Source organism: Dromiciops gliroides, chromosome 4 (genome assembly GCF_019393635.1).
Source record: "Dromiciops gliroides isolate mDroGli1 chromosome 4, mDroGli1.pri, whole genome shotgun sequence".
NCBI classification, from domain to species: Eukaryota; Metazoa; Chordata; class Mammalia; order Microbiotheria; family Microbiotheriidae; genus Dromiciops; species Dromiciops gliroides.
The window spans coordinates 150,603,948-150,618,062 of NC_057864.1; the positions used below are offsets into that span (position 1 = coordinate 150,603,948).

The 14,115-nt window shown below is 41.1% G+C and overlaps 2 protein-coding genes across 2 annotated transcripts in view; one reads left to right on the top strand and one right to left on the bottom strand.

Annotated features, from left to right (window-relative positions):
• TAF5L (TATA-box binding protein associated factor 5 like) overlaps positions 1–12,971 on the bottom strand; it is a 38,389-nt gene extending 25,418 nt beyond the window's left edge. The window contains exon 1 of the mRNA XM_044005185.1: positions 12,786–12,971. The gene's annotated coding sequence lies outside the window, so the exon portion shown is untranslated. The remainder of the gene's footprint in view (positions 1–12,785) is intronic.
• Positions 12,972–13,054: 83 nt separating this feature from the next.
• The window catches only part of URB2 (URB2 ribosome biogenesis homolog), a 48,846-nt gene continuing 47,785 nt past the window's right edge, over positions 13,055–14,115 (top strand). The window contains 1 exon segment of the mRNA XM_044005186.1: positions 13,055–13,270. The gene's annotated coding sequence lies outside the window, so the exon portion shown is untranslated.

The window sequence follows — 14,115 nt, forward strand, 5'->3', positions numbered from 1 at the left end:
TGATAGGCTCTTCTCTCTGGGTTTCTGTAATACTGTTCTCTCCTGGTTCTCCTATCTTGACTGTTCCTTCTCTGAATCCTTTGCTGAACCATCATCCAGATCATGTCCAATAATTGCGGGTATCCCCCAAAGCTCTGTACTAGGTCTTCTTCTCTTCCCTTCCATACTGTGCTTTACTCTCAGTGATCTCATTAAGCCTCCATGGTTTCAATTATCATCTCTATGCAGATGACTTTCATCATCTTCTTGTTCTTCCCTAACCTCTCCTGGACCTTCACCCTTGTATTTCCAACTGCCTATCAGATATCTGAAATGCTATGTCCTGTAGATGTATTAAACTCAACTCATTCTTTCTTCCTAAACCCTCCCCTCTTCCTAAATTCCCCTTTACTGGTTTTTTTTTTGGGGGGGGGGGCGGGGGGCAGGGCAATGGGGGTTAAGTGACTTGCCCAGGGTCACACAGCTGGTAAGTGTCAAAAGTGTCTGAGGTCAGATTTGAACTCAGGTACTCCTGAATCCAGGGCTGGTGCTCTATCCACTGCACCACCTAGCCGCCCCTCCCCTTTACGGTTTATGGTACTGCTATCTTCCTGGTCACTTGGGCTGTCAATCTAGGTGTTTCTTCAGTGCTTCATTCTGCTCACCACCTCAACCCTTCCCTCCCCCTGCCAAATCAATTCTCAGGTACTGTCCATTTTTACCTCCAAAGCATCTCTTGTACATGCCTTCTCTCCTCTGATCCTTGAATCACTCTGGTGCAGGTCTCCATCACTTCATTCCTGGACTGTAACAGACTGTTGGCTGCTTGTCCCTGCCTCATTTTTGCCCCCTCCAATCTATCTTCTATTCAGCTGTCAAATTCATTGCCCCAAAGCATAGGGCTGACTCTATCACCTCCCCAATTAGTAAACTTCAGTGCCTCCATGTTACCCCCAGGATCAAAAGTAAAATCCTTTGTTTGACTTTTAAAGCCCTTCATAACCCAACTCATTCCTAACCTTCCAGTCTTTATATCCCACATACTCTCCAATCTAGTAACCCTGGTCTGTTTCTTGCACAAGACACTTCTTCCAACTGAGCCATCTATCTCCCATAGTAGGGATGGTCTCCCTCCTCCTCCTGGCTTCCTTCAAGTCTCAGCTGAAGTCCTGCCTTCAAGAAGAAGCCTTTCTCATTTCTCCTTCATCTTAGTGCTTTTCCGCTGAGACTACCCTAAGTTTATCCTGTGTGTGTGTGTGTGTGTGTGTGTGTGTGTGTGTGTGAGTGAGAAAATAGTCCCAACAACACACATGCTTTTTTGGGGGGAGGGGGGGCAGGGCAACGAGGGTTAAGTGACTTGCCCAGGGTCACACAGCTAGTAAGTGTCAAGTGTCTGAGGCCAGATTTGAAGTCAGGTCCTCCTGAAACCTGGTGGTCTGGTGCTTTATTCACTGTGCCACCTAGATGCCCCAGACATGCTTTTTTCTTTTTCAAATTTTGTCTTATTGATGTCTTTTGTTTTTATGACATTTTCTCCAAATACATCTATTTCCACTGAGCCATCCTTCTTTCTTTCTTTCTTTCTTTCTTTCTTTCTTTCTTTCTTTCTTTCTTTCTTTCTTTTTTTTTTGGTGAGGCAATTGGGGTTAAGTGACTTGCTCAAGGTGACACAGCTAGTAAGTGTCAAGTGTCTGAGGCTGTATTTGAATTCAGGTCCTCCTGACTCCAGGGCCAGTGCTCTATCCACTGCGCCACCTAGTTGCCCCTCCACTGAGCCATCCTTTATATAACAAAGATTTAAAGAGAAGAAAAAATAAGTTCAGTAAACTAGCCAACATATTGGCAATGTATGATGGTATACATGGTATTCCACAACCAAAGTTCTCTACTCGTGGGAGCAGCTAGGTGGCGGAGTGGATAAAGCACTGGCCCTGAATTCAGGAGAGCCTGAGTTCAAATTTGGCCTCAGACACTTGACACTTACTAGCTGTGTGACCCTGGGCAAGTCACTTAGCCTCATTGCCCTGCAAAAAACCAAAACAAAACAAAAAACCAAAGTTCCCTACTCTTGCAATGAAGGGGAAATAGTAGTGGTGGTATTTTTTTCCCTAGGCAAAGTTTAGCCATTTTATATTTTATTACATTGTTTCTTTTTTGTTCTTTCCATTTATATTGTTATAGTCATTGTGTATGTTGTTTTCCTGATTCTCCTTATATAACTGCATCAGTTTAAGCTTTTTCAGTCATTTGATGTATAGTAAATTGTTACTGCCTCTCACTTATTTTTTCTGCATTTTCTTGTATATAGCAAATTGCTTTTTTTCCCTTGTTAATTCTGCAATGCTTATTTTATAAGCTTAATCCAATAAAATATTTAAGGTTATGATCATTAAATTTGTGTTTTAATTAATTTTCTATGTGGTTTTTTAATCATGCTCTTCTTTTAAGTTAATAATCTTTCTCTGGGAATAATTTTGCTTATTCTTTTTGTTTATTTGTTTGTTTTTGTGGGGTAATGAGGGTTAAGTGACTTGCCCAGGGTCACACAGCTAGTAAGTGTCAAGTGTCTGAGGTTAGATTTGAACTCAGGACCTCCTGAATTCAGGGCCAGTGCTTTATCCACAGCGCCACCTAGCTGCCCCATTGCTTATTCTATTTTGATGATATTCCATTTCTATAAGTTCTCGTAAAGTTTTGCTCGTCTCAAATTCCTTGAATTTACTTGTTTTAATTTTTCTTTTATTTCTTCTCCCTTTTTAATCTTCTCTGACCCATTCAAATGTGATGTTCAAAGCCTTCCCTCTCTTATTTTAAATACCATTCTTTTGCTATATCCTTTTTAAAGCTTTTCTTTGCTTTATGTTTCTTACTTCTTTTCCCTTCTAATATATCCTGAATCGCATTCTGTTGCATGTGCCATATGCCTTACTTTTCTTTTTTTTTTTTTATTGTGTTCCTCAGGTAGGTAGAGCTTCTGAAATATGAAGTTGAAATTCTCTCTATTCCATTTGTAGAGCTTACCTCATATATCCTCCCTATTTTTTGCTATGTTTCACTCTTAAAAACATCAGTTCATGAAGGAAACAATGCAGTGTAGTAAGACTCATTTTGTATCCTAAATTATGAGGTCTGGTCTTGATTCCTACCTTTGAAATATTCACTCTACTCCTAAGGCAAGATTATCCCTTCTCTGGTTCTATATCTTTCCTACTACACTGGTTGCTCTTGAAGACTCCTATCTCCTTTCCTGGGGTGGGACACAAAGTCTCTTAGCATTCCTATTTTCCTCCAAATAAACTCATATGTTTTTGGCCTTTTCCCCACATGGTACACTTTAGAGGCACATTTGTCTTTTCCCCCATTCCAACTCATCTTCTTTATGGTTTTTATCCATTTCTCCTGTACTTTCCTATACCAGTTGAAAGATTAAAGAAATGTTCATCTCTTCACCATGAACTTGGGGGAGGAAAAGTGCAATTCCAATTCCCCTTTCCTCAAATATGCAAGTTTCTACTTTTGCCTCCTGTAAAAGACATACAATTTGTAGAATTTAGTCTATAGAGTTTCACTTTTTCCCCCTTCCATTCTCCTGATTCTTAGTCCCACAGGTCCTTTTCATTTACTGATAAACACTGTCCTTGTTTTGATCTTTTAAAAAAGTCTCTAAATAACAATAAAATTAACTTAATTACTGGATCACTAATTTGCCTTTCTCTTATATGTTTGAAATACGTATGCAATTTTCTGTTTACCTCTGGGTTTATTTGCACAGGAATATCTCAAAAGGCTTTTTAAAGTTAAAGGTCCATCATTTTACACAGATGATTAGGATCATTTTTTTTCTGTATATGTTACGGATTGCTGCATGAGCTGTTTTTTTTTTTTTAAAATAGGCTATCATTTCATTCCTTCCTCTGATTTCTCATGACTATGGAGTAATATTGAGTTAATCAAATTTGGGTTCTTTCACATTTAAAATTCTCCTGATTGCTTGTAAATATCCTCATGTTACTGGGATTGTCAAACTTAACCACTACATTTTTTTTTTTTTTGCGTTTCAAGCATGGAGTTTTTCTTCTGTTGGATCTGTGGATCCAAAGATCATTGTTTTGCTGCCTCTATTTAAAAGTTCTGGGGGCAGCTAGGTGGCACCGGCCTTGGATTCAGGAGTACCTGAGTTCAAATTCAACCTCAGACACAACACTTACTAGCTGTGTGACCCTGGGCAAGTCACTTAACCCTCAGTGCCACACCAAAAAAAAGAAAGAAAAAATTTCTGAACACTTTGTTGTGTCATTTTCTATATTGTATATAGGTTCTTTTATGTTCTTCTAGAAAATCTATTGTTTTTAGGTTAATTCTGTATATCAAGTGTTCAAGGTGAGTTACTTTGGCTTATATTGAATTCATGTTTGTTTGTTTAATGTTGCCCTTTGCTTTTCTTCTGCCAAATTTTCTTTTACTTCAGTATTTGTTTGCCCAATTTTATTTTGTCTCCTTGAATTGCAACTCATCTTGTTTTAAATTTTTTCTGCCCCACTGTTTGTTTTTAAATTCTGCATTCAGAGCTGGGATTTCCAATCAAATTTCCTTCTTATTATCTTGTTTTTAAAGAAATTTGCTTTCTCTTGTGACCCATTCTAGAATTTCTTCCTGTTGTTCCATGACTTCTGGAAAAGCTACAGGATTCTTATTTTCACAGGGGAATTTTAGTTCCTTTTCTTTTAAAGTATATCTGTTCAAGGTGTTTTGGCCTCTTTCTACATTTTTATTCATTTTCATGCTGTCCCTATGTGCCTTTCCATTAGGTAATCAGCTTATGATCTATTTACTTCAGCTTTCTCTTCCATAACCTTTTGGTATTTTAGTCTTCCTTTTGTGTTCCCAGGTCCCTATCTCTGATTTTCTTCCTCACGCTTAGTTCTTCCCCTTTCTATTGCTTGCATAGATGCCTACTCTTTTTTTCACTTGGATGGGGATAGGAGTGGGGTGGGGAGGCGCGGGAGGTCTACAGAGAGGCATGAGAAGGGGTCTGGATCCCTGACCAGAATAAACCCAGCTGCATTCCCAGTCCCCCTTTTCCTTGGAAATGGAAGTTCTTCCCTCCCTCTAGTTCCTTCTGCCACAATACTGAACTGTTTATATCTTCTCTTGACTTCCAGCTGCTCTCCCTTTCCTTTGAATGAATGGAGAGAATCAGTGGCTGCCTCCCCTTGTGGGGGAAAGGAATAGCTCAGCTGAGTCACTGATGTGGAAAGGCAAGGAAAGCACCTACACAGTCAGATCCTGAAGCAAACACATCCTTGAAGAGAGTATATTAATATATATTAAACAAGGAAAACAAGCAGAAAGGAAATAAGCAGACTTTTGCAAGTGATAGTCCATAGTAAACTACATCTTTACCATTACATAACTGACCAAAAACTGTAGAGAATACAAGATTTGTGTCAGTCAAGATGAAGCCTTAAAGGTTTTCTTCTGAAAGGCTCCTGTCAGATTTGTCAAGATTTTAAGACTCAAAGGAAGATATATATATATAAAATAGAAATAACATTGCATAGCAACCTTCAGATTATCAAGGCAGAAAAATGGAAGCATGTTTGCCAACGGTATTTACCAGTGTCATGTGGGAATTCCAGTGAAGAGTCAAAGTTGAAAAGGGATTTTCTATAGGTGAAGTGCTTCAGATGCAGATGACATTGTGCTAGTTGGAGCAAGCCCTAAAACACTGCAGAGCCTCCTGGACAAGATCCATAACTACTCAGAAGAATTTGTCCTAACAAGCCACTCAGGAAAAACCAAGGGGGTATAAAAATGCCTATCCTATAGACTATGCCATGCAGTTGGATGGACAGATAACCTACAGAGCTTATCTATTTATCTTGGACAGACACTGCAAATGGAAAATGAGTTGTTCAGAACAGAATGCAAGCCAGATTGCCTAGAGAAAATTCCAGAACTCCACAAATGGCCCCCAAACTTCTCCCTTAAATGAAGGCCTCTCCTTTTGTTGCTTTAAAATAAAGTTTTGACATCTTTTGCTTTTATGTGAATTAGATCCCCCAATTTCTTTCCCTTAAAATTATCAAAGAACCATCTTTTATAATAAAAAGCAGAAAAAAAGTTCAGCAAAACTAATCAAAATATCAAAAAAGTCTCATTATCTCTAGTGTTCCACATCTACCTCTGCAAAGAAGTAGAGAAGGTGGAACGTCTATTTTTCTTATACACCAATATTCTACTGTTATTACATGACTGCAAATCATTTAACATTTCAGTCTCTGAAAAATTCCCATTGAGTATCATACAGAAAGTAAAGGACGAGTTCAGGGTGAGTGTAAGCAGGCTGCAACACAATAAATAAGGAATTGCAAAGAACTAGAGAAAAGGATGCCATCAAAGAAATATATACTTTTTAAACGGGCTTATTATATGGTGAGTGAAGGATAACTGTTGGAGAGCTTGCCAGGGGTGTCCACATATAAATGAAATCAGATAACAACTTTATCTAAAAAGTTAATAAATCAAATAAATTTATAGTCAATAAGCTCATTTAGAACACAGTGCAAGCCTGAGACTCCATGTATGACTCTTGTATGTGTCAATTACCTTTCTTTTCTTCTGTAGTCACATACCATATCCTCAACTTTTGTTACCAAATCCATATGGTTGATAAGAAAGGTCACAGGATAAAAGTGTGTATGGACAAGTACAAATCCATTACTACTATCAGAAAAATAACTAAGAGGGTTTTTTATTTTAATTGAGAGTTTTACTATGGTATTGAGGGTATGAGAATTGCATATTGGTGTATTTTCTAATCAACTGTTGGGGGCTGGAGGAGAGAGGAGGCAACTTAAGTTGAATTGTTAACTTATACATTCAACTTAATTTGGGTTCAATATTTTATCTATTCATCTTAATATATTTTTTTTTTTTTGGTGGGGCAATGGGGGTTAAGTGACTTGCCCAGGGTCACACAGCTAGTAAGTGTCAAGTGTCTGAGGCCGGATTTGAAGTCAGGTCCTCCTGACTCCAGGGCCGGTGCTCTATCCACTGCACCACCTAGCTGCCCCTAAACCTTCTATCTGAATATATACAGAAACAACTTATTGGTTTCCTCGTGCTCTTTGAATAGGAACAGAGATTATGCTGAAAAATTAGTATCACCTTGCTTTCTAAGGCATTATGTATGGCATCCCTTAGTAACAATTTTTTGGAGCCATATGCTACCTGTTTTTAGAGTGCCCTTTATTATACCAAAGAAATTTGATTGAAAGAATATTATTGAAATGTGAGTCAGTCTTAAGTTCCAATCCCGTTGCTAACTAGCTATGTAACCTTAAGCAAATCACTAACCTCAGGTTTTCTCATCAATAAAATGAGGAGACAAATAATGATGTTCATAATTAATTCTAGTTTAAAACAAACCCTACCTAAAGGACTTTCAGCATCGATGGCTCCTAGAGTTGCTGATATATCATCCGATTATTTAAAAAACCCATTAAGAGTTTAATGTGTGCAAGGTATTGTGCCAGAGATAGGGGATATATAGAGATGACAGTCTTACTCCTACGGAATTTATAATTTATTGGCGGGGAGGGGAAGAAAAGTATACAAGGAAAAAAATCAAGTGTGAAGAGCAAATAGAGACAAAATGACATGAGAAATTTAAGGAGGCTCAAGAGGCACATTCTTCCATTATGTTAACAATAAACTACAAAAGTAGAAAGTGACTTGCTATTAGTTACAAATGAACAATTATCAGCAGCTTTTACTTAAATATTTTGGACAATGTACTGTGTAGGGCTGTTGGGAAGTATCTACTATAACAATGTATCAGCCTATCAACACTTGCAAAATAGTCATGGAATATATAGGGTGCTGGGTGGCCTAATAGACTCATCTTCCTAATTTCAAAACTGGCTTCAGATACTTACTAGCTGTGTGACCCTGGGCAAGTCACTTAACCCTGCTGCCTCAGTTTCCTCATCTATAAAATGAGCTGGGGAAGGAAATGGCAAACCACTCCTGTATCTGTGCCAAGAAAACACCAAATGGGGTCACAAAGAGATGGACATGACTGAGACAACTCAACACAATACATAGGAATACACACACAAACGACATTTGAGAAAGAAGAATGACTTTCAGCTGGAGGTAATAGGTGTTGTAGATTACAGAAGGCTTTAAGACATGGCACCTGACTTAGATCTTTAGGAAAGGTGAGAAAGATTTAAATAAAGGAGTATCCAAGTGTTATGGATAGCATAAGCAAAAATAATGAAGCTGGGAAAAGATATATACAAATTTCTCTCCAAGCCTAGAACATACTTCCTTTTTGGACTAGGTTTTCTCAAGGTTCAGCTCAATAGCTACTTGATCCTCATTTCCTTGGTTACTAAGGAGAAGTCTCAGTAAAAATAACTTTGTATATATTTTGTATTTACTTATCTGCATACCTGTTTTTCACCTTTGCAACATCTCTTGAACACATCCCCTTTCTCTTCTCTGATACTACCACAAGTAGTGTTAGCCCATATCACTTCATTCCTGGACTACTGCAATAGCCTGGTGGTGCCTCTGCCTGTCTCAAGTCTCTCCCTACTCCATTCAACCACTAAAGTGATTTTCCTAAAATGCAGGTGGTGGTTCTTTTTTCTTTTTTGCAGGGCTATGTGGGTTAAGTGACTTGCCCAGGGTCACACCGCTAGTAAGTTTCAAGTGTCTGAGGCCAGATTTGAACTCAGGTTCTCCTGAATCCAGGGCCGGTGCTTTATACACTGCACCACCAAGCTGCCCCTAAAATGCAGGTTCAATCATGTCATGGTCATATTTAATAAACTCCAGTGGTCCCCACTGCCTCCAGGATCAAATTAAAAAAGGCTCTGTTTGGCATTCAAAGCCTTCAGAACCTAGCTACTTCCTATCTTTCCAGGTTTCTTCTACCTTATTTTCCCACATATATTATGTAATCCAGTGACACGGGCTTCCTATTTGTTGCATGAATAAGACAATCCATCTCTGGGCATTTGTCTCTCATGTATGGAATACTCTCTCTCCTCCCCTCCAACTATTGACCTTTAGCCCCAACTCTAATCCCACCTTCTACAGGAAACCTTCCCTAACTCCTCTTAATTTGATGCCTTTCCTTTGTTAATTACTTCCTATTTATCTGGCATGTAGCCTGATTTGTTTCTATTTATTTGCAGGTTGTCTCCTCCACTGGATTCTAAGTTCCTTGAGTGCAGGCACTATTTTTTGTTTCCTTTTGTATTCCTGCTTAGCACAGTGCCGGGCACATAGTATGTACTTAATGAATGTTTATTGATTAGTAGAATATTAACTCCTTGAATAAAGGACTGTTTCTTTTCTTCCTCTTCTGTTTTTGTCTCCAGTGCCTTGCAAGTTCCTGCCACACAGCAGTAACCTCATAAATGCTTGTTGAATGAAATGGTAAAGTAATAGGAGAAAGAATAATTTTAATTTTGGTCAGGACATTATATGAAGGGAAATAGTATGAACTAAGGCTACAAAGGGTTGACTGTGGAGGACCCTGAAAAACTAGGATAAAGAGTTTATGTTTTATTGGGGAAAGGCAATAGAGTGCCAGGAAAGCGTTGAGCACAGAGCAGTGATGTGATTTGGGTTGTCTTCCTAATTTTTTGGACTAGATGTCTAAGGTCCTTTCTAGCTTTGATAATATTCCATGTTCCCACAGGGAGGATTACTATGTTAGTGGAATGAAAGGCATATTGGGTGAGAATGAAGAGGTTGGTAGGCAATAATTTAGGTGAAAACTAGAGCTGTTGTAGTGAGAGTGGAAAGTAGGAGACATATCAGAGAAAGACTGTCAACCCCAAATGACTTGCCAAATAGATGGGTGGGCTGAGGAAAGGGAAATAAGAGTCAAAGGTTACTATAAGGTCTCAAGCTATAGAGGATCAGCATGGTGGTAGTGTTATCTACAAAAGTAAATGGGGGAAGAAAAGCACCCTAAAAGTAAACTTTTGAGTCACCATAGGGAAGGCACTATCAATCAATAATTGACACTCATTTATTAAGCATTTATTATGTACCAGATATTGGGCTAAGCACTGGGATGCAAATCAAAGCAAAAGTATAAACAGTGCTTGCTCATAAGAAATATACCAATGGGGGAGACAATATGTAAATTAAAAGGCACACACAATACATTTAGTGTAAAACAGAGGTAACTTTAGAGAAGACTCAAGTGGCTGGGGAGACCGGGAAGGTCTCCTCCTACAGAAGGTGGCATTTGAGCTGAATTTTGAAAGAAGCCAGATGTCAAAAGGTAGAGTTGAAGAGGGAAAACATTCCAGGAATGGGGACAGCCAGGCGAAAGTCATCTTGGGCAAGAAACAGCAAGTAGGTAGTATCACTGGACCATAGAGTGAATAGAGAGGAGTAAGACTAAAACAGGAAATAGGAAGGGGACAAGTTATGAAGATCTTTAAATGCCAAACCAGAGACTTATTTGATCCTGGCGGTAGAAAGGAGTCTCCAATGCTTATTGAGTAAAGGAGTGATATAGTCAGACCTATGTTTTAGGAAAATCCCTTTGGTAGATGTATGGTGGATGAACCAGAGTGGAAAGAGACATAAGGCAGATGGATGGGAAAGGCTACTGCAATAGTACAGGCAACAGGCTGAACTACTGTATGGCAGGGAACACAGAAGTGATATTCCTAAGTTAGAAACGGAAAGATAAGCAACTGACTGTATATGTAGAGTGGGAGTGAGGAGCACAGGTGAACCCTGAAGTCGAGAATCTAGCAGATAGTGAGGGAAGAAGTTTGGGGGAAAGAGAATAAGTTCCGTTTTGGACATGTTGAGGTCTAGATACCAGTGAGACATCCAGACTGAATATATAGGAACAGAGCTCAGATAAGAACTATAGCAGGCAAGACTGATCTGAAATCATGTGTATAGGGATGATAATTGAACCCATGGGAACTGAGGAGATAACTGAGACAGTCTAGAGCAAGAAAAGGCTCTAGGACAGGCCTTAGAGCAGACTCACAGTTAAGTGTGACCTGGGTGAAGAACCAGCAGTCTGAGGAGCACTCCAGGAGGTAGGAGAACAAGCAATGTCAGGAAAACTCAGAGAAATGATACCAAAGTTTGACTACTTTTCTAAAAAGAAACAACACAATGATTAAAAGTCACACATTTACTTGTAGGCTGATTCTTCAAGGGGACAAAACAAGATCATGTTCTTATCAGCCATCTTAATTTTTTTAAAAGTGCTAATGATTAATCAAGGAAGTCAAATTGAAAACCAAAAGTTATTATTGCATTCATCAAGCCTCTAATATGTGCCACACACAGATGTAAGTGTTGGAGATACAAAATAGAAGGAATGAGTTTAAAAAGCCCCATAGATTACTGTGTGTGAAGCAATGGAGTTACAAATAGAAAAAGCAGACAATCTGTCCTCAGGGAGCTTACTTTCAACTGTGCTATCAAAACTGAACGCAAAATCAGAGTTCCCTTTCAAATTTCACCAACCTAGGAAGAAAAAAATTAAACATCCCGGAACGGAGTTTAAGCTGCATCCGATTTGACGAATTCAGTCAACTTGGCCCCTCAGTTTCATTTTCCTTAGAAGCTGGGTTAACCCCAGAGTCTGCGTTAATTAGCTCCCTGACCCCACCCAGTCACCACTTAGACTGGTATCATCTAGCTCTGCAAGGTATCTAGCTTAGAGGAAATTACACTGTATCTCAACTAAAAGTCCCAACAAGGGTTATCATGCGGAGCTCAGACTCTATAACTTAACAAGTCTAAGTAACTTAACGTGGATGCTGAGGGGAGGAGAGTTCCCTTCAGGTCACAGGTACAAGATACAAATTAGGAGATCTACGTTATAAAAGCAACGCTACAACTGGTTAAAGGAAGCAAACTGCAAAAAGCTTTACTGTACTGACTTCCGCTAACTTTAAAATGATAGCAATTCCCACAATCCACTCTCTTCACAGATATATTTTAACTAAAAAAAATTTACACACTTTTGAGAGGGAGGCACGTCCCCCTAGAACCTACAACTTTTTAGAAGCGGAATCTGCTCAATAACCTAGAAACTCACTTTGCCAGAAGGAGCAAAATGTCCAGGAATCTAATTGCTAAACCTCTAGACGCCTAGTGTCACTCGCTGGTTAGAAAGGTTTGCTTAAGTACCCACTACGAAGAACTGTTCAGTTTGACCTTGAATTTGGTTAAATGTAACTGGGGGAAATGTTTTCTTAAAGTTTATTCTGGGCGCCACCAGGTTCGTCTCTCGGGAACTGTCCTTTACCTAACTCCGTCCCCATCATGACTTAAAGCGAATCCCCTTCCTTCCCGGACGGCTCCAGATCCGGATCCCCCCTCCACGGTTCCTCCCGCTCCTACGGCGTGGAGGATGTGTCGGTGTCCGCCGGGGAAGGAGATGGAGGCGGCAGCGGCAGGCTGATGAGATGGGCAAGGGGCAGCCAGAGCACCGTCCGCCTTATTTCCTCCCGAACCAGGCCGGGCGCAGGCGGCGCGCGGCGCCCTAGCAGGCGCCCGGCTCGAGGCGAGCTCCGGGGGCCGCCGCCGCCGCCTCCCCCACCCCCCACGCGGCCGGGAGCAGCAGCCGCAGCGCGTGCCCCGCGCTAGGCCTCACCCCCGCGCGCCGGCTCCAGAGAGAGGCTGGCGGCGGCGGCGGCGCCGGCGCTGCCCCGCTCTCGGCCTGCGCGCGCTCAGGCTCGCGACCCCCCTCCTTCCCGCCCGCCCGCCCGCCAGCCAGCCAGCCCCACACTCACTGAACATCCCAGGCGGCTCCGGCTCCTCCTGCCGCCGCAGCCACCCGGAACCCGCCGCCTCTGCCTCCCTCGCCTCTGCGACACGTTCCCACTCGGACTGCCGATTCAGCCCGGCCCCCGGCTCCCGGTCCCCGCCGCCGCCACTGCGGCTCGAGGCGACCGCTCCATGACTGACTGACACGGAGCGGGCCGGCGGGGCTGGGCCGCTCAGACCCTCTAACGCGCAACCCCTTCCACCAATAGGCGAGTGGGCTCGGCGATTGGCTGGAAATGCCTGGCGTGCGTGACTCCCCCACCCCTCCTCAGCCGGCCGGCGGCGTCTAGGCGGAAGGAACGTAGGCGGAGGCCCTGGGAACCTACCCACGTGGTTAGCAACGTGGGAATCTTGAGTTTCTCCTCTTTGGAAGGGTGCTGAACCTGACCGCTCGATCGGTCAGTCAGCCTCCTTTCTTCATCGTTTCTCTTTCCCGGGACACCCCGTCTGGGTAAGTGTAGACCCCGTTAGGGTGGGAAGTCTGGTGCTAGTCGCTGTTATTCCTGAGAGCTCTCCTTTCTGGCCCCGCCCCCACCTCGCTTTGCGGGACTCAAATTAGTTACATAAAATAAAGTATTAATTGAATCCCAACTATGTTCCTGGTACCTTAGTCTCAGTTCTTTTCGGCACGCGGGCGTACTTTTTTCCATCTTAATTTCTGCCAACCGTCTCCTTACCCCGTTCCGTAATCCCTGTCAGAGGCCCACTGGATACAGATACTTAAGCAAGCAATCAGCCTAACTGAATAATACTGAAAATGTTTGTTTTGAAAACTTGCAAAAAGTTGATTTAGGTTGCTTTGAATAATAAGTGTAAACAACCGAAAGTGTCTTTGTGTGTGTGTGTGTGTGTCTTTACTTTTGAAAAAACAATTGCTTTTTCCCAATTGATCTTTGCCTTTCTGGAATATGACGAATGTACCGTTTTCATAGAAGACGTGTACAGAAATCCATCATTTAATTTTTTTCTAATCTCAAAAAGAAATGTGGATGAATATTTCTCTAAAACAAAATTGAGTGTTTTGATTTATGGAAGAGTTTATGTAAGCTCATTTAACATTTATCTAAAACGAAAGTTGATCAAATCCTGAGACTAGAGGAAAAGAGAAGTTGGCAAATGAGAATGAATCCTGAAGATCAGTCACCAAAACAGAATATTTATGTGTGTGCATATATTATAGTGTAATTAATTTTTGTCAGAGTTTTCCTGTAGTTCACGGTGCTTTGTTAACAGAATCACAGTATTTTTATGTTTATGTTTGTTGATGATTTTAATCTACTTTTTCTAAAGACATTA